Source organism: Parasteatoda tepidariorum, chromosome 3 (genome assembly GCF_043381705.1).
Source record: "Parasteatoda tepidariorum isolate YZ-2023 chromosome 3, CAS_Ptep_4.0, whole genome shotgun sequence".
Classification (NCBI taxonomy): domain Eukaryota; kingdom Metazoa; phylum Arthropoda; class Arachnida; order Araneae; family Theridiidae; genus Parasteatoda; species Parasteatoda tepidariorum.
In genome coordinates this window covers 78,761,630-78,782,588 of record NC_092206.1, presented here as the reverse complement: position 1 = coordinate 78,782,588, position 20,959 = coordinate 78,761,630, and the positions used below count along the sequence as shown (strand labels likewise).

Here is a 20,959-nt window from a genome sequence, read left to right as displayed (position 1 = left end):
TCTTTAACGAAGAAAAAAGTATGTCAAAAACGTTGCATTAACCTAACAAGTGAGATGAAGTTAACTTTTTTTAGCAGTTACCTTAAATAGTAAGAAACATCCCATTTCGTTGCAACAAAACTTCATTTTGCGAATCGCAGTGAAATCATCATTAGAAATGAGATTAAGAAAACATATCAAAACTAAGAGTACTAAAATTCCTTTTTCAATTACAGAACGAAGCATTTCTTTACTGCATCATTTATTCGAGGCATTAAAATGCAAATGGTCACATGACAGGGAAGTCCTAATAACGCTGCTCCACCCTCTATTTTGCCGACAATTCATGCCTGAAGAGTTAAGAATCCGGCTCCTAATTACAAAACTCAGTATCTGTAACAATCCAGATATCTTCCGTTCGAACAAATCTAGATAAGTACAGCTGAATTGTTCCACGTATCTCTGTCGAAAAGGGACTATTTTTCTTCGCCTTAGCATGTGCAATTGATTTGTCTGCTTGCTACGGCCATCGCTGTGAGGTGCGAATCGGAAACGGGGGCATAGCGGTATAATGTAGCTAATGAAGTGTTTTAGGCTCCAGTTAAAGCAGCGAAGATAGATTAATTGGTAATTTGGATCCAGAAAGAGCGGATAGTTGCGTCAGGAAAAATGGAACTATTTCTGCATGTTGAAACATGAATGCAAATTAAAATTGATTCTGGAATTTTGATTAATCGTATGCATGGTGTAAATTATTGCGTCGAAAGTTCAATCTCAGATATTTAATAAGTTTATAAATCTGAAAAGAGATAGTTGGCGGGCATTCTGTAACTAATTTTTACTATCGTAGAAAGGGTTTCGGGAACATGGAATATGAAGAAGTATATAAATTGCAATGAATAGGATAGTGTTTCTAGAACATGAATATAACAAGCAACGTGAATATGATGGGTTTCTGGAACAAGCAACGTGAATATGATGGGTTTCTGGAACAAGCAATGTGAATATGATGGGTTTCTGGAACAAGCAACGTGAATATGATGGGTTTCTGGAACAAGTAGAGTGAATATGCTGGGTTTCTGGAACAAGTAACGCGAATATGATGTATTTCTGGAACAAGCAACGTGAATATGATGGGTTTCTGAAACATTCAACGTGAATCGAAACGGAAATATAGAGATAAAATGTTGGTAATGAATTGTTTCAGATTCAGTTAAAGTGACTAATGTGTATGGATCCCGAAAAAGTAAAGTGACGTCAGAGAAATTGAAGTTATTTCTACATGTTAGAAAAGGCATATTCAATAAGCAATGTTTTTGGAATTTTTATTAATTTCATGCTTGGTTTAAATCGGAAAATTGAAAATCTCATTCTCTGAATTTAATCTCAAATTTTAAGAGCAAGGATTTTGATTTTTAAAACTAGTGTTTCTGATATGGAATAGTTTCATTAAATAATTGATGAGAATTTCATTCTCTGTTATTGGCACTTTCAATTAGATATCTTAGAGGATAATATTTCTATGGGTACGTCAGTTGTCGTGATATTTTGCTGGCAAATAGGTTAATACCATCACAGTAAAGTTGCTGAATCCAATGAAGCAATATATCTATTTTGTTAAAATCTTTTTGAAATATTTATTGATTGCTAGTGAAGAATCACTGTTGAAGAAATCGTGATTAATAAAATCAGAACCTCTCTGCCTGATCGTGTGAGAAAAAAAAAAGATTAACGGTTTTCAATTGAAAGATGACTGTCAGCTAATTTATTTCTTCAATTGAAAGATAATTTGAAAGGTGAGCATTTAAAACAATCAAAGCTTCAACCTGCAACCAAAAAGGTTTATATGATTTTACAACAGCCTTCTTAGATTCTAATTATTCAGAATTTAACAGCATATTTTTCATATCTTAAATATTGATTTGTGGTTTCAGTGGATATTTAATTTTTGTCCTCAACAAGCTGACGAGGAATTCAAAAAAATACATACCAGGAATGGTAGATATAGAGCACTAAATATTAACGATTTTCTTTAATTTTAATGAAAAGAGCATTTCAATATAAGGCATAAAAATTTTGCTGTTTAAAAACTTAATTTAATTGCTCAATTCCATTGATAACTACAAGAATCTTGAGGGTTATATTAAAGCGTTAATAATAATTTGTTGTGATAATAAATGTCGATAATCTTTCGTTGGATTTTCTTTCTGCCATCCCCAAAATGTAGATTTTTTTAACTTCATTTTCTTCAAAAAAGATTAAAAATGCGTTTCTTAAGAGAATGAAATACGCAGTTTATTATCCAGGGTTTTTATAGCAAAGAATGCTACATAGTCGCTGCACTATTTAAAGAATCTATTTGATTTCAATAGAAATAATACGAAGACTAAAATTACTTTCTGTATTTTATTTGAAAAAATACTTTGTTTTTTGGACTAAATATTTTTCTTTCTCATTTTATTTAGCAATGAATATTTAATGCTTATTTAAATACTTAATATGAAACAAAAAGTTTCAAAAAGTAGGTAGATACTGTCAGGCAAATTTTTAATACTTCGCATTTTTTTCCCCTCTACTGTACTTTTGGCAATGCTTTTTATGCACTCAGCTAGCATAAAAAAGCTTTTATACTCACAACTGTTTTAAGGCGATAATACAACGACCCGTTTTTTTTCGTACTATCAGTTCATACACAATTAGGCTATTTGCTCAGGATGATTGAAGCCGACAATAAAGAGCGTGGGGTCGGGCATAATACCTGGGATCTTTGGTGGCTATAACTTTTTTTTTGAACCCCACCTCCCGGGTATTTGCGTAAAACATTTTCGTTAGAATAATGCTGTCCCCTTTGCTGATCCATATTCATTCCCCTTACCCGAGTTGTTGCATAAAAAATTTCTCGTTTTGAGAGGTCCTTAGAGGGTCGGGCTGAAAACCATGTCCATGGTCTCAAGCTCCCACCCCCACTTGCGTAATTTATCTTCGTCATTCTCTAAAATCTAATAGCTGATGTATACTTAATGGTTTCGGGGTGTATGACGATGCACCATATGTGTCGTATTTTTGAAAATATGCACGGAAAGTGAGACGAATGCGCTCACATAGATTAATCCATTTAAGTTAAGCCCAGAGTAGAGTCAAAAATAAGCCTTCAAGAGATGTAATTATTTATTTTTGAAAGCAACTTTAATAAAAATTAATATATTTTCAATTTTATAATTAAGGCTTAAGCGCTAGGAGAAAGTTGAACTTAAGAGGCATTAAATTAGAAACGAAATATAAGTCATTTTGCATTATGAATATAAATGAATGATAACAAAAAAATAAGTCATAGTGCAAGAAAAAATCTAGTTATTTTGAAACAAAATAGCGTAGTTGATGTCATTATTTAGAAACAAAAAAACACTGGACTGTTTAGAAACAAAGTAATGTCGTTCATGGTATTGATGAAAAAATTACTCAAAACTGTATGGGAACAAAATAACGTAGTTAATGCTGTTGCGGAAAAGCATGGAACTGTAAAGGGATTAAAATAACTTCTTCGACGTAGTTTCGGAAAGAAAAACACATGAAACTGTAAAGGAACAAAATAACGTAGTTGACACTACTGGGAGGAAAATTACATGGCATTTTCTGGACAAATTTACGTAGACGATGTTATTCAGAAAAAAATATGAAACTTATTACATAACAAACTAAATAAAATGATACATGGGAGAAAAAATAACAAGGAACGATAAATATGCCCCAAAACTATGTAAAATGATCTTTTTCTTTTTCAACATCTCTTAGGTGGCAGTTTTATGTATAATGGTATCATGGTACTACGTAATACGCTAAAACGTAACAAAACGAGAAAAGAAAAAATTAACAGAAACTTCACTAGGTTTAACTAATGCTAGAGGATATACATATACGTATGAGAGAAAATTAATAACTTTAGATCCATCATTTTAATAAATGTTTAGCAACATAATTTTATAACATTAAATACTTTGTCCCCGAATTAAATTATAAATGTTTCAGGAATTTAATTATCTTCTTCCTTTACCAAATAAAATATCTGTTAAGAAAATTTTAAGCTTATGAAATATTCATTATGAATAAAGGTATACATTCTTGTTTCTAAAAACATTGCATTCACCAAATTTATCAATATCGAAACTTAAAAGAAAGGATTTTGTTATTTATTTAAATTTACAAACTCTATTTTACGACGAAACTGGCGAAATTCAAACTTCTCCTTGCGTCGTAATCCCGCTGAGACGTTGTACTTGGACAATCTTCAAAATCGAAGTTATTCCACTCCAATCAGTTCGAAAACGGGAAAATCCCGGATTTGCCCTACCGACACCTGATACCCTATCCTTTTCTCGGGAAACTCACCTCTTTTCCATAAATAGTTTAATCAGAATTTTCATGCTGAATTCTATTCTTTCGGGGTTTTTTTTATTTTATTTTTTAGAGATTGTTCCCTAAGAACCCTGATTGGTAAAAGGGAATTCCAAAACTGGTTTTAAATTTTTCAGCATCTTCTTACAAAATGCTGTACATCGTTGAAAATGTTAAAAGAGATTCAGTTCATTTCGTTTTTGTTCCCTAGAGTTCTGAATTTGAACAGAATTCTAAATCACTCATAGCATTTATAACACGGTTAGGATTTTAAGAACCACTTTAAAAAAATATTACAAGGTTACATATTTATCCCTTAGGAATTCAAGCAATTTTATTTTAGATGTAGAAAGTTGAGTTAAATAAGTACATTGGTATTTTTTCAACATCTCATTGTTTTATTCAGATTTTTACGCAAACATTGATATTATTTTAATTTTTGTTATTTTAATTTTTTTTTCTACTATAAAGGAAAGTGGTCTATAGTAAAATTTTATTGAAACGAAACCTAACATAAATTAAAGAGCATTGTCGAAAACATACGATAGTATAAAAATTTTGCCGCACTGGGTCGAGATTTTACACTTCGAAGTTTTAATTTACTTAATAATAATATTGAGAATATGACTAGTAAAAAGAATATTGAAGAATAAAGAACTAGTAAATAAAAGGAGAAAGAAAAGAAAATATGAGAATATGGTTCCCAAATGTTTTAGTTATCAAATTCATAGCTGAGAGAATGCCGATTCAATCCTTGCTGGTGTCAATTTTTAATTTTCACTTAATGCTAAAAATATGTGTTATTTATTTTCATTTAAAGCATAGATATTAAAAAAAACTACTCATTTAATTTAGTAACTATAAAAAAATTTATTAATTCGAAGTGAATTTATTTTCTTATTAGCTAAATAGAAGCGAAAATTAAAAATTTACATCAGCTGGGATTAACATCTTATTTGTTCCACTAGATGAAACAGCAGAAGAAAAAAAGCTTAAAAAAATACTGGTATTGTCATTAAAAATCATAGATATCAAAAAACTACTAGTTTAATTTAGAAACTATATAGATATTTATTAATTTGAAGAAGTGAAGTTATTTTCTTTTCGTTAAGAAATGAAAATTGAAAACTGACATCAGCTGGAGTTGAACATGTCATTTGTTCCGCTGGAAGATACCCCATAAGAAAAGGAAAAAATATGATTAATACTTGTGAACAAGCGGTAATAACATCTCGAGAAGCAAAAACTGGACAAAAACATTTGCTGGTCTCTTATCTTCCGTTAAGAGCCATTATGGAAGTTCTATCTCTATTTTATACTCTCATGGAAAAGAGAGTAAAGTTGTCTCACGTTTGTGTAGACNTTTTTTTAATTTATGTACACATATATATATATATATATATATATATATATTAGTATTTTTGCACTTTCCACTCTGTTCTTCTGCAGATTCATTTGAACGAATTCTTTCTTCCACATGAATTAACTTATCACCTGCATAAATTTATTTTTAAAAAAAATAGCTCAATTTATTTTGAAGTAAAGAGTTCAAAATTCTCTCTTCTACCTAGCTATTAGAGCTGTTTGCTTCAGTAACTTCATTACCATCACTAAAAGAAATTTCATTGGTTTTGTGACCACAAGCATACATTATGCCCAATAATGATACCCTTTTAAATTGTTCTTCTCAGACTCGAAAACTGAGACATTGTTTCATAAATGAACATCAGATTTATATTCAATGCAACAGTGTCGAATGATAACGCTTCAGGAACGTTTCTCAGAATAATTTTATATCCCCTCTAGGCAAATTGGATTTAATAATTTGAGCACAATAGAACTACTGGAACCATATTAAAGTTAGAATTATTTCCAGATTCAAATTGGTCGATGTAATCAAAAATTTAGTAGCATCCTTTGAGAGTCACATTTAGATTCTTCTTGAGATGTTTCAATGTAATATTCTCGAATGATAATAATTTCTATTCTGTTAAATCTACTTCACCTTTTACAAAACTGGATTTAATGTTTTGACATTCACTGGAACAATGTACAATTTATCGCTTCTAGATTCATGAAAAAAATTCATCGTAATCTAAAAGTCATCCAGTTGCAAATCTGCTTGTCGCATAGATTTTTCTTCCAGATATTTCAGCAATAGTTTCTTGCCGGTTGGCTATGAATTTGGTTCCTTTTTTAGGACCATAGTGACTGAAGTCTCTAAAGTGAAACCTTTCGCGATCTTTAAATATATGCTAGTTTTACAACCAAGTTAATATATAAAAAGCAAAAGCAAATATTACTGCTGGTACTAGTTTTATTCAAAGAGTTTAAAATATTAAGTCATAAATCAAGTTTTATTAAAAAGCTAAATAAAGTAATTTAGTGTTTTAAAAAGCATCCGAAATTTAAATAGATGTTCGCATAACAAAATGTTTAAGGACTATACATTAGACACTCTTCTACCTTTTTTAACTTAGAGTTCATTAAAATAATTCTTCAAAGTTCTACTTCCAAAACTTTTAAGGAACAGCAATATTTAATAAATTTTACGATGCTAAAAGCTCTGTAGCCATCGGTTCTTGTCAAAAGCCACTTTTTCACAAAACCGCAACCTCAGGACCTAAGTACACTTTCCTTTCTTCATCTCGCCAAAACTTTCAAATGTATCGACTTTCCGCAGCTTATTCTAACTTAGCTGCATATTTAATGTGTTCCAAGTTATCTTCCGCTACATTAATTCTACATCAAATTTTAAACTTCTCTCCCCACCATCTCGATACATCGTCGTTAACATTTTGTTTCTGGCGAGGAGTTTGGTACATGTTTAATTCGTTTTTACTGCCAAGCATTTTATTTATGTCAAACAAGTCTGTCGCCAGAAGTCATCGATAAAAGTTGGCGGTGAGTTTGGCTAAGTATGCATACGTTTTGCTAATTAACCAGGAAATCGTAACCGATGTCTTAAATGCAATAAAATGTTTTGCGTTTATAATTGGAGTTCGTTAAGCGCGTAATGCGTACTTAATGAGTTTTAGTTTAATGGTGTTTGATGGCTATTAATTCTAATGGCTTCGATACTTAAATAGCCATAAGCAAACATTGAAAATTTAGGAATGTTGGTTTTATGACCAAGATGTAATTTTTGAAAAATGATCGCGAAAATACCAGTTGCTTTTTATAGCTAAAAATGAACGCCGTTAAACTGTTTGCGAGTTTCCGTTATTGGCCTTTTTTATACAGATTAACTACAACCATGTGTGCAAAAATCCTTCAAAATGAATTATCGTGTTTTTTCTTTCATTCGTTTCAACAATCGCATTGATTATTAATTGTTAAAATATTTTCGTAGCACACGTTAGCTATCATAAATTTTGTAATATATTTAATTTCGTTGTTAAAATTTTAATTGGAGCTTTAAAAAAAAGACTTGATCATATGTAAAAATTTTAATAAGTTATGACAAAAATTTGCTACATTGAAAATGTCTAAAAAATACCAGTTACCTGTAAAACTAAAAATTCATACTTTTAATTTCTTAGGATATTTTCAGTTTTTAGTTTGGTTTTTACTTTTTGGTTTTTACTTTTAGTTTGGTTACTCTTACATTTGGAGATCCTCCCCAAAATAATCGTTATTTGCATAAAATCGTAAATTATTAATCCCTAAATATTAATAGTTAAAATAACGGTATAAAAATAGTTACCCTTAAAAGTGTGTATTTAACGACTAATTAAGATGTAAAATTATTCTATTTCACATTTTATGAATTATTAATAGATTTTTTTTTCAAATATATTTGATATACAATATAGCAGGTGCCATTTATTTTCCCTAATGTCTAAATTAAGTTTTCTGTTTCATTGTACCCAAACTTCTGTGCAATGCAAACTTCTGTTTCATTGTATCCATTGTATAAAATTTTCTTGAATTTTCATAAAAACAACAGCTCAAAAACATTTTCCGCTCACAAGGAAACAGTTTTTTTTTCACCAAAAACAAATCTCTTTGCTGAAAAATTTGTTTAAAAAATGTGGTTTATCATACCTTAATCCCTCCCCCACTGATTTATTTGAAGAACGATGAATGAGAATCTTATTTCTGAAGATTCTCATTTCTGAACCCAGAGATGACCCAGTAACCTTTCTTTTATTTGCAATTGTTTCTTTTTAAATCATCAGGCATCTATTACGATACAACATGATATATTTAAAATACCTAGTATGTTAATTTATACTTTCACATACAGTTACATGATGAAGGAAAGGAAATTACTTAAGTCAAAGTTCCAACATTTACCTACATTTCAATATTGGGAACGAAAGCGGTTCTTAACTTTCGAACAATGCAGCTGTAGCTTTTGTGCAAACACAATACTAACACACCCTATAAGCAATAAACAGCAAGGAAAGTGAAAAAGAAGAAAGGCATAGGTTTCATAAAGAGGATGTGGGATAGACAGAAGCCGACAGAGAAGACAGTCCGATAGCACAAATAGAGTGACTCTTTCACAAAATTTAGGGAAGTGTTATCGAAGATTCACCTCGACATTTTCTTTTATTCCTCTTTCTACTTCCTTATATCTAAAGATATTTTCTTCTAGAAAATAAAAGGGTGTAGGAAAAAAGAACTAAAGTAGCCAAAGATCCTTACCTCTTGCAAGAAGATGGTAAAGAAAAAACGAAATTGAAGTCGACTTTTCTTTGACAAGTCCGTCGACAATACTTCACGCCGCATTTCGTCCATCCATCAGTTTTTCTCTTTCTTATATATCACAAAAAAATGAGAATGATGCCAGAAAAAGTTATAAAGAAGCGCCAACTTATGACTGTCGGCATCTTTTCTTTTCAGAAAGAATGTCAAAAGAGGACGGTTATAACGGGGTTTTGACTTTGTAGAAGGATTTAACAAGTAGTTGGCGATCGTCACTTTTTCTTTCGACTATTTTTTATGGATGGATGGAAGGAAAGAATGATAGAATTCTTCGCCAAATACTACGAAATGATGGATTGACTGACTTGATGACATTTTTCTACATTGTTAGTAATGTGATAGTAAAAGCTTCGATTTTCTGTTTAATTTGACATAATACCTTGTATTATGTGACTGTTTTTTCTTTTATTCCTTTAAAGAATTTGATTTTGATTTCGTCTATTAAAAGTGAGCACGAAAAATTGGTCAGACAAACTTAATATCTAAACATTTTACCAAATATACTGATGGTTAAAACTTAGCAACTATTAATGAATTCATAGTTTACGTATGGCATATTGAATTTAAATTCGGATTTCGAATTTCGAAATTTTATTGATTCTATTTAGACAAATAACGTTAAAAAACTAGTACAATTATTGATATTAATTATTATTGTATAATTATTTATAAAACTTTTGTTTTTCGCAGCTTCGAGTTGAATCGTTCTTTAATAATAAATTTGATGGAGTAAAAATAAAGTTATTTGAGTAGCATAAATTTACGAGTTATTAGGTTTCTATATTTTAGCTTACATTAAATTCATCCTTATATTTGTATAAAATAGCTTTCTATTTATAATAATAAAATGTTTAAAGCTCTTTTCAATATTGTAATTATGAATATTTTTGTTAATTTGTTTTTAAAACAAAAGACTTTTAAGGATATTATTGGTCATTCATTAATAAAGAACTTAATTGTAAGCATTTAAACGTATTCTGAGTATCATATTTTGGTATGTGTACGAGGTAAATTTTGAAATCAATCTGTATATCTTCTGATAAACGTAAATTTCAAGACCCCTGAATGTTGAAAAAATATTTTTTTTGTTTCCTTGCGTCTTTTCTCCATTTTCATTTTGAGCCAGACATAGTTTTGATCCCCTTCAATTTTAGTACCTTAAATACATTGACCTTTTGCATATAATTTTACTCTTACAGATTAATTTATTAATTCACCATGTTTTATGTGACTTTTTTCATTTATATTTATATCCCTGCTCATCATATTGGAAAATAATAAATATTATTTGCTTATGCGTCATACATCAATTATGCGCCAAAATTGTTTCAGGAAAAACAACAAAAAAATTTTTAAATGGAAAAAAAAAGTTCCCCCTTTTCCCTTTTGTATGAATTTAAAAAAAACTGCTCTGCAAATTTGTCAGAAAAAAAAAACATCTATTAGGAATTATTTTGTAAGAAAATTAATTGTTATTTGGTATGCTACATATTTTTCTTTGTATAGTTACAGTAAATATTATGAATATTAACATTTAATCTTGGGAAACATTTTCATTCATACTCTAGTTGCAATTTATATTGCGTTTTAGAATTTTGAAGTAATTTGGTGTACGTTAAATCTCTCGGGTCACAAAGTCCTCAAAGTTCCCCCCAAAGTAATCAATACCTCTGAGGGTACTAAATTGAAGATTGTTTTCCAGTTCAGGTTTAAAAATTGCGTTTTTTGGATGAATGAATGAATAGATGTATGAATAGGTCCGCCCTATAAATGGGCTGTGACGTGTGTGAGGCTGAATTTGTATTCTTAGCAATAGATGGCGCCACTGCGAAACAAGAAACGCACCCTCTGTCTTTTATTCCCTTGGTTTCACCAAGCAGGCTTGCTAGCATTGACAAGTGGCATTAGAAGCAGAATTTTGAATAAACTTTTCACTTATGCGATTTTCTCTGCTGGTTCCTTAAGGCGGAACATTAGTGAAAATTCACTGTACATTAAAATTTTGATTTGAATCTGTCTCGCTACGCTCTAGAGAATCTATTTTACAAAATTTACTAGCATCTAATTTACAAAATGCTTGACGATTCCAAGACTGTTGATTATTTTCTATCAATTGCATTTTTTTTAAAGAATGCTTTGGACTGTCCACCGGAAGAGTTGACATTCTTCACAGCAACATATTGGATTGTTTTTATTATAGGCAGAGAAAATTCTCATCGACTCCCTGTTGTTTTCTCTATTAATGGAGAAATAAATATACGCCAGTAAAAATATTTGACTCTGTTTGAAACCTTTCGTGTTAACAAAAAGTAAATTGTTCCAGATTTTTTGTAATTATTTTTATTTATTTAGTAGAAATAATGGAATTTTGATAATGTTTATTTTCAACCAAAAATGACTTTGGATTAATTTGCAGCTGTGTAGATTTTCAGATGAAATTGAAATTATTTTGAATACTTTTTTATAAGCTCAAAAATATTCATTACAATCACGGTTCACTTATTCTCCTGTTTATTTTANTCGATTTTTTTTTTTTTGAAAATAAAATCATGACGAATATCATTTTTTTAATCAATTATTTAAATTTTTAGAAATATATCACTTAAAGATGCTTTTTTTTTAAAAAATGTATGTTCCATAAATCTAAAGTGCTTGTTGTTATACCATCCAATTTTTTTTATTCTTGGCTTTTGATTTTGTATTATATTTGGCAAAATTATTTACATTTAGCGTTAAATAGTGGATTCCGTCGATTTTGCTATTAAATTCTTCACTCAATCAATGAAATAATCAATTAAAAATTTGAAAGCAATCTGAACCGATTATTTAATCCATTCTATTTGTCGAAGGAAGATTAAAAACTTTCTATAAATATCCATTTCTTAAAAAATGGGTTGGAAATTTTTAAAACAAAGTATTAGCGCTCAAAATATTGTATTGTTATTACAATGAAATGCCAGAATTATATTAAAATTCGCTACAAAGATATTAGGTATACAACTGCGGAATATAAGAGCGAATCCTATTTACCTTTTTACGAAACCTATGTATACATAATAATACATTTAATGAAATTATTGCCCATCTGGCTGCTTAGGTATTTCGAGAAAGTAACACAACTGATTATTTTATTTTTCTGCTTAGTTTTAAACCGCAATCTCTCGAATTTTTTTAACTCTTAATAAGTTCATAGATTTTTTATGCAGTTTCTTTTTTATAAAAAAAGAATTAAACATTTCCTAAACAGGTGTGGTATTTAGTAACTTAAAGTGAAATTTATAGTGAATTTTTTTTAAACAAACCGTACGTTAGCACTTTATAGATCATAAAATTTTAAATAATAAAGGAAAACTAAAATAGCTGAAAAAAGTACGATGATTGCCTTATAAGGATTTTAATACTTTACGTAATAGTTTTCAAGGAAACTTTTCAAAAAAAAATTTCATAAATGTTCATTAGTTTGACAATTCAACAAAAGCGGGTAGACACTATTCCTACTAGATTCAGTTTGTGGGGAAAATTATTTTTAAATATCAATACAAATTTGATAGTTCAAATTAAATGGAATATTTTCCAACTACTTAAGGGTGAAAAATAAGTTTTTGAATTTTTATTTCTCTTTGATTCTGCTCCAATTTTAGATTTTTACAAGGTAATTTCACAGTTGGTAGAAATGTATATTAACATTTTTCTACCTAGCAATACGGGTTTTTTTCCAATCATTATTGATCTAAATAATAAATATTTTTAATATATATTGCATCTACCCTGTATTTATCTTAAGGTAAACTAGTTTTTGTATAGACCCAAAGTTTTTTTTTCTAAAAAAAAACCTGCGTTATTACTTAAAAGCTTTATAGGTTAAAAGTCGTTTAGTGTTGAGCGTTTTCCTTTTGTGCATTGCACAGCGTACAAAAAAAGAAGCACCTTAACATGTTTTGATCTCATGATTGGCTTTTCTAGTACTAAGATGCAGTCTTAATGATTCAAACGACTAACCTTAAAGTTTTATTTTTAAATATTTATTTCAGAATTATTTGACCCACTCCGTTCAAATTTTGAATTACGACACTTAAATTACGCGGTTTAAAGTTGCGAAATAATTTGCATAAGTGACGTAATAATTTGCATAACTACTGAAAATTATTAATAAAATTTATTTTTTACTAATTATCTCAAAAAAAAACTATTTTAATTTTTATGTGCAAAAAGTTTTGCATTCTCTTAAAAGTAAAATATTAAGAGGCCTAAACTTTTGACTGCCCTTGTTCCTTAACTATTGTCACCCTTTTCCATAATGCTACCACCCCCTTCCCAATAGTGTATGGATCAAGATTTCAAGCGTTTTTTTTTTCACTTTAAGAAAGTGTTTTTGTAACTGCTTTTGTAAAACTATTTTAAAACCCATTTTGACCTAGCGTTACATATACGTCACGGAAATTGCGAGAATGCCATGAAATTTTTTCTGATTTGAAAAAGGACTTTTTCAGATCAAGCAAATTATCTTTTATTCTTTTAAAAAATCAAGTAGTAACTAACAAAAGAAAATATTCATTAAGTTAAAAAAAATAATCACTTTTAGAATAAAAGCTTCCTTTTTTGTGTCACTGCATGTAAAAAAATCAGGATTTAATGGTTTAATTGTTATGTGTAAAAAGTTTTGTATTCGCTTAAAAGTAAAATAAACATTAAATGGCCCAACTTTTGACAGCCCTTTTTCATAAATTACGTGGACCCTTTTTTCATAGTGTGACCACCCCATTCCCAAAAGTGTATTGTTCAAGGCAAAATGCTTTTTTTACTTTCAGAAAATGTCGTTGCAGCTGATTTTGAAAATAGTTTTGCACATTTATGGTTAGTCCTTCAAATCAATAAAAATGCTTCTTAGTACATAAAAATCCGCTAATTAAATCAAAAGCTATTTAGGTCTTTGATGTGGTTAAGATGCGCTTTTTATTTCAATAAGCATAACATAATACCACGGATACAGGAATAATATGACACAATTTAATCATTACATTTTAGGACATGAGTAATGTTAACATTAATTTTATGACAGCCTCAGAAATTGTAAAGAAAAAATAAAGTTACACTACTCAGTTTCTATTAAAAATTATCTGATAAGGTTTTCGAATAAAATTTTAAAGAATAAACACTAGTAAGTTTTCAAAAGGCTGTTTATTTAAATTATCCTTAGAGGAATTTATTCTAACAACGAATTCTCAAGATTAAACAGTTACTTAATTTGAGTTTTAAGCAGAAAGTCTTATAGAAAATTAATCTCAATGGAATAATTACATTTTTCATGTGGAATTAACTATTTAAAAATAACTTTCCTCTTTGCAGTCTTAGTTATGAGTATCTTTAGAGCGTTGCGTTCTTTATTTAAAAAAGTTGCTTTATTGTCTTGATAGAAATATTTTTTTTCACCTTTTCAAGAGCCAAAAGTGCAACACTCGTTTACCCAAATTTAATAAATATATCGAGGATTTTCATCGCCAAAACAGAGAAAGCTGGTCGGTAAAAGTTATTTCTGAAAAGATTTAAAATATGCGCATAGTTTAAGGTTTCTAGAATGGATGAGAATAAAGTGAGGGATGTGGGTAGGGTGGGATGGAAGAATCGAAAAGGGAGTTGTAGGAACAGCTTCTGTTTATTTTACTACTTTGGCGTAAAAATTAATATGCGTAATTTTGTTACCTATACAACATTAGGGACAGGGACCTTCCACATATTGTTACAATTAAAATTCTAATCATTTTTGAAATAAAACTATTTACTTTTCATTCAAAGTTAGAATATTTCTATTTATCAGTCATGTAATTTCGTTTTAATTTAGATTAATTTTTTTGATAAAATTTAGTTTTTGTGAGTCAATCAGGATAAATCTTTTAAATAACCATAAAATATACTTTTCCCTTTTTTTTTTTAACACTTCCAGTAAAAATTGCTTGTATTATCTCTGCTAGTTAGAGAAAGAAAAATAATTTCTAAAATTAGTTCGATCATGAAATAAATGCATTATGTTTAAATATATTTTTATTTTTTTCTCTCACAAAAAATTGAGTAAAAAATTGAGCACAAATCTATCCAAACAATCAAGTTAAATGTAACCACTAAATGTTTTCTATTAAAAAATATCTATATGTTCAATAGCTGCTAAATAATATCTTTCCCGGGGCTAAAATAAGTGTTAAAAGATGGATAATAATTTAGTTTTATAAATATACATAAAAACATCGTTAAAGTGTTAAACCCTCGTTAAAAAAATTTTATAAATATAATGAACGTAGATAGTAATTCCTAATGGTACTCTCGTTATTTGAAAAAAAATTAAAAAATATTCTTCAAAAAAAACTATTCTTGAGGAAACTATGAGACCAAAGTTTTGAAAACAGTGTCAGTCTGAGAAACACCAGATTCACTCTATTTTTTAAGAAAAGTGAACGACTTCTATTAGTGTTTGATTTTCAGAAGTAAAAAGTTTGCTACCGTAGCTACAAAAATTTTTTAAGAAAAATTTCTTGAAATGCTTAAAAGTTTTTTCCTAAAAAAATTTCGCAATTTTGAAGTTTAAGTGAACTAGGAAGTAGTCCAGTATATTACTTTATAAAGAAAAAAGTCGCACTCAAATAGTCCATGTTTAAAAATCCGGAGTTACAATTGGAGAAAGTAAAATTTCTTTTTTACCTGAAGATCCTTAAAAATGTTTTGCTCATTATAATGATTAATGTGATTTGGTTTTATTTTCAGTGATCAAATCTGAAAAAAATAATCACAACTATTTTTTAAAGTTTACGAAATTGCCTGTCTTTTTCAAAAAAAAAAAAAAAACTCTAACCTTTTTTTTTTTGGCAGGAAAATTTAAGTTTATATTTTAATGAGAGGAAAAAGCTAAATGTTCTGTATTAATGAATATAATTGTGAGTTCATAGTTCGATNTAACTAATATAATAACATTTAAAATAAGGTATTTATTTTTTTTCTAGTAGAGGATAGTCTACTTTACTCGTCTGTCAATTAATACTAATAATATATTGGATTTTTGTTAGTTAAAAATAGTTAAGTAAAAAATGTTACAATTGACCCCACTCTCCCCTACTCTCCTTATTTGAAAAAAAAATTAAAAAATATTCTTCAAAAACAAAAACTATTTCTGAGGAAACTATGAAACCAAAGTTTTGAAAACAGTGTCAGTCAGAGAAACACTAGATTCATTCTATTTTTTAAGAAAAGTGAGCAACTTCCGAAATAAAAAATTTCCTAACGTAGCCATAAATAATTTTAAAAAAATTTCATGAAAAGCTTCTAAGTTTTTTCCTGAAAAAATCTCGCAACTTTAAAGTTTAAGTGAATTGGGAAGTAGTCCAGTATATTACTTTGTAAAGAAGAAAGTCGCCCTCAAATAGTCCATGTTTAAAAATCCGTAGTTACAATTGGAGAAAGTAAAATTTCTTTTTTACCTGAAGATCCTTAAAAATGTTACTCAAACATACCATTGTTCTTGCTCATTATAATGATTAATGTGATTTGGTTTTATTTTCAGTGATCAAATCTGAAGAAAATAATCACAAAACCATTTTTAAAGTTTACGAAATTGCCACTTTAAAAAAAAACTAAAAAAAACTAACATTTTTCTTTTTGGCAGTAAAATTTAAGTTTATATTTTAATGAGAGAAAAAAACTAAATGTTCTGTATTGATGAATATAATTGTGAGTTCATAGTTCAATGCTTAATACTTTCAATGCTTACTTTTAAATACTTACTTTTATTATTACTTTTCGTTCCTAATTTACTTAGATGAATAAAAATAATACTGAATATTAAAATAAATTTTTACTTAAATTACTTCAATGCTTCATTATCTAAATCGATAAAATCTTTTCCATTTCCCTCTCTTTCTTTCTTTTCTTATTTTTTTTATTTCAATTTCAACCTGATTCACTTTCAACTCTATAGATCTGAAACAAACCTTAATAATAAATGTTAATAGCACTCAATGACAATCTTTTTAGCCAATGAGAATATTTTAAAATATTTATTTACTTATTAAAATGAGAATTTGGATTAATTTTATGAAGTTAATCGAATTTACAAGTGATTCTTGGAATAATCGATTCTTCCTTTAAAATAAAGTTAATAATTAGCAATTTCTCACAAACTTTTAAGGAATACTGTATTTTCTTATAAATCATTTTTCTTAACACCAAAACACTTCCAAAGAACTAAATTTTAATTTAATCTTACAAAAACAGTTCTAATTTTTGATATTCCAATCTAAAAACAAATTGTAAGCAGAGAGGGGTGAATGTAACAATACTTACCTCCCTTTTTGCCATGAGTCATGCAGAACAACAGGCTTTTTCCCTGCGTTACACCGAACTTTCGTAATTCATTAAAAAAAAAAAAGGAAACCACCCCCAAATTAATGGTCATGTTCGGTTCTGTTTAATGCTTCTAACACCTGACGTGAGCTGTATTCGAGTGCAGGCTTTCCTGTAGCTAATAGCTCCGGTCTTTATTCAGGTCCTCTTACTCTAAAGTAATGAATACAGACCACCCCTGCGCAACTCTGCTTGTCTACTCATTCGCAGTATAATGACCGCCTGGGCAAATGAATCTTAACCTGCACATACTGTAATGTGTTTACGTATATAAGGAATAAGTATAAACTTACATTGCTATAATTAATAAATAGAAAAGCAAATAAAACCTGATAGAGAATTTCTTAAGTTTTTGGAAATTTATAAGAATAGAGAATATTAATAGTGGGCAATAAGTTTCATATGGTACCGCTTTTCTAATAATTTTACGGGTTGTAGTAGTTTAACATTTAATTTGTTTTTAAATATAAGTATTAAAAAACTTGGGGATTGAAGTTGATTAATATTAATATAATATTAATCAACTTCATACTACTTAATATTAATATTACTTCAACTAATTAATACGTATTATTAATAAGTATACAATAATAAGTATTCTTGGGTTTCTTTTCACTCCTACACATTTAACTATAATTAATAGAAAAACTTGTAGTACTATAATTGATTAATAAATAGAAAAACAAACAAACCCTGACTTAAAATTTTCTTAAGCTTTTGGAAATTTATAAAACAGAGAATATTAAGAGTGCAGTAAGTTTCAAATTATACCTCTTTTTTTAACAGTTTTATTGGTTAAGAGAGTTTAGCACCTGTTAAATCGTCTTCAATTATAAAATTTGAAAAACATACATTGAAATTGATTTAAAACAGTATTATATATTTATTTCATTATTTTAATAATTTTAAAAGTCTATAATTATTAAAATAATGAAATAAAAATCTAATACTGTTTTAAATCAACTTCAATGTATGTTTTTCAATTTTTATAATTGAAGACGATTTAATCCCCAACCAATTTTAATAATTTTAAAAGTCTATATCCCCATTTAAACATAAATCTTCAACTAAAAAAACTCATAATTTTGTGATACGAGACAAAGTTTATTTTAATATTTTAAAAAATCTGTTTTTAATAATAAACTTTTGTGAAACTGACTGCAGACCTCATTTGACAATTGGTAAAAAAAATGGTGTTAGCATCACTTTCAAATTTATTCAAGCTATTTGTATTTTATTTTAAAGTTGGAACACCGCCAGCTTCTGATGCTAGAGAAAAAAGGATTTGATAATTCAGAGGAGATATGAAGAAAATATTCAATATAACTGGATTAAAAACTTCAATTCCCTTCAAAAATATACAAATGGGAAATAACAGAAGATATGTTTCAAGCTCTCAAATAAAGCGCCCATTCCAAAGACTTGCCAGTCGTGAATGAGAAGAAACAAAAGTGTTGTTTTGTATCTTCTCATTCTGTTCCAGCAAGTCTTGAAAATGGGCAACTGTCTTAGAATGTTTGAAACATGTCAACTTTTATTTCCAATTCCCATATTTTTGAAGCGAATGAAGTTTCTCATAAAGTAATATCTAACTGCTTCAGCTTCCTGAGATTATTTATTTAATACATTCATTAGCCCTTAAATCTCTGTATCTCGATGTAAAAAAGTGAGTTTATCCCGCTTTTCAAACTGAACTTTCGAATTATTATATCTTAGTATTTTGAATGATATGGATAAGTTGGTCACAGCGGAATAAAACACTTTCTGTGTAATGATTATACAAATTCAATTCAGGTCTTTATGCGAAGCTTTTCAATGCAGGTTACACTCTTGAAATGCGTCTTTTTTAACTCCTTGCATTGATATCTGAAAAGCGAAGAACGACACTACTGTGATGCTAACGTAGATTATTATTTTGTAAATAGTTGGTAAGCATACGATTAATATTTTGAAAAGCACTAGAAATGTTTCACTGACAAGTAAAATTCTAATACTTTGTAGGAACACTTTCTTATTTCGTTTTATAGAAGAATGAATTTAAATTATCTGACCTACTTTTGGGCGTTAAAACTTTTAGTTAAAAACTAACGACAATTAAGTTATGCAGGTTTACATAGTGCAGCGAATTTCTCGACAGAATTTTAATGGATTTTCCGTTTTTAGCTGTTAAATTTCGAAATGCCTTTAAAATAATGGAAAATTTCATTTTCTGATTTTTTTTAAAAAAATCTCCTATTCGTCTTTTGTTTTTTGGCACTTTTATCACTTGTAAACTGTCCTTTGTTTTTCAGTTTTTTTAAATTTTTAGTTAACTCTTTGACGTAGAATTTTTATTAAGCAAATTTTTCATATTTCTTCACTATTTTGTATTAATTTTGGTCAAAATATGAGAAAATATGTTTAGCATTTTAATAATTCGTGGTTAAGCAATAACATGAAACACCTGTCTTTTCTGCGTTAAAGGTAAAATCTTCCAATGACAGCTTAATTCTAACCAATAACTTTCCATATTTGCTCTTATTTTTAGTTGCTTAGATCTAAGAGAAACAGTTTTCCATGATTTAACTTCTTTTAATTTAAAAATCATGTAAATAAATGAAAAAAAATTTTTTTTTTAATTTTATATTTTAGTACAAAGATAATTCCGATATTCTGACAGAATTTTTTAGTAACCGCTGGAATTTTTTTATAATTAAAAATTACCAAAATATTTTCTTGCGGGTAATTAGAGCGTCAAAAAATATATGAAAGGGACACCGTTATTCCATTTGAGTAAAAGTGTTTAGCCCTTATTTTTTGAGATTAACGATCACGTTTTACTTTATAGTAAATTTAAATGTTTATTAAAATAATTCTCTACTATAAATTTCATGAGTTCTGATCAAAACGTTATATAATTAAATTATATTGTACATCATTTCATTGCTGAAAAAAATTTTGTGTTATGAAAATTTTTTTTTCATTTTGAGTTTAATTTTACAAAGGAAAAAATTTTCCTTTAATAACTATTGGTTTGCATCTATGGTTATGTAACTTATATTTTTTAAGGAAAAAATAATACTCAGAAACCAAATTAGTGAAGAAAAATCTTGAATAAGCAAAAAGAAAATAGGAAGTACTTAATGCATGAAATATAGAAAAAAATACATGATGCCACTTAAGCGTGTAGGTTGGGGTATTTTTAGTTTAAATTGATATAAAAATTTGTATTTTTAGCTAAATAAAACTAACTACCACATAATATATTTTCTGAAACGGTTTTTTTAAAATTACAATCCTAGTTCATTATTTATATCTATTTCATACTAAGTAAGTTTCTCCTCTTAGTTTATTCTTTTAAATTAATTTTATGAGTAAAATTTCAGAAAAATGCTTCAATTTTGTACAAAATGCATTCATTGGATTTCTTTAAAATTAAACATGGTAAAATTGAAAAAATTAACAATTCATAAGCTAACTGACAGCTGCTTTTCATATATTCTAACTCTTA

General features: G+C 28.3%; 1 protein-coding gene across 1 annotated transcript in view; it reads left to right on the top strand.

The window, feature by feature from the left end:
• LOC139425167 (serine-rich adhesin for platelets-like) overlaps window positions 1-20,959 on the top strand; it is a gene marked incomplete in the record, with an annotated part of 134,658 nt that overhangs the window by 23,596 nt on the left and 90,103 nt on the right.